A 541-nucleotide genomic window follows, 5' to 3' on the forward strand; every position below is an offset into this window, starting at 1 on the left:
GAGAGGGTCACGGCGAAAACAGGACGCACTTGTGTACAAACTGGACAATCTCTTTCAGAGTATCAGGGTTTAGGACGAGAACTCATCTGTTAGACGGACACTTCAATGTTTTTTAAACTTATTTGAACTCCAGACTATTTTTGCATTCGGTATGCAGCATTCAAAGCGACGTCATCAATTTCCAGCACGTTCTGACATCATTTGCTGTTTTTCAGTCATTTACCGATTTGTTTAGAGAGCTAAATGACCGTGAAATTGAAAATCACTACAAAATGAACTCTGAATATGTTGGAACTTGGCATGGTATCATCATTTCACCCGCATAGCATGTGCAAAAGAGTAGAGATGGTCACAGCCAAAACTGGACGCACTTCGTGTACAAACTGGACAATCTCTTTCGGAGTATCAGGGTTTCGGACGAGAACTCATCTGTTAGAGGGGCACTTCAATGTTTCTTAAACTTATTTGAACTCTAGACTATTTTTGCGTTTAGTATGCAGCATTTAAAGCGATGTCATCAATTTCCAGCATGTTCTGACAT

The sequence above is a fragment of the Triticum aestivum genome, chromosome 2D (assembly GCF_018294505.1).
Source record: "Triticum aestivum cultivar Chinese Spring chromosome 2D, IWGSC CS RefSeq v2.1, whole genome shotgun sequence".
Classification (NCBI taxonomy): Eukaryota; Viridiplantae; Streptophyta; class Magnoliopsida; order Poales; family Poaceae; genus Triticum; species Triticum aestivum.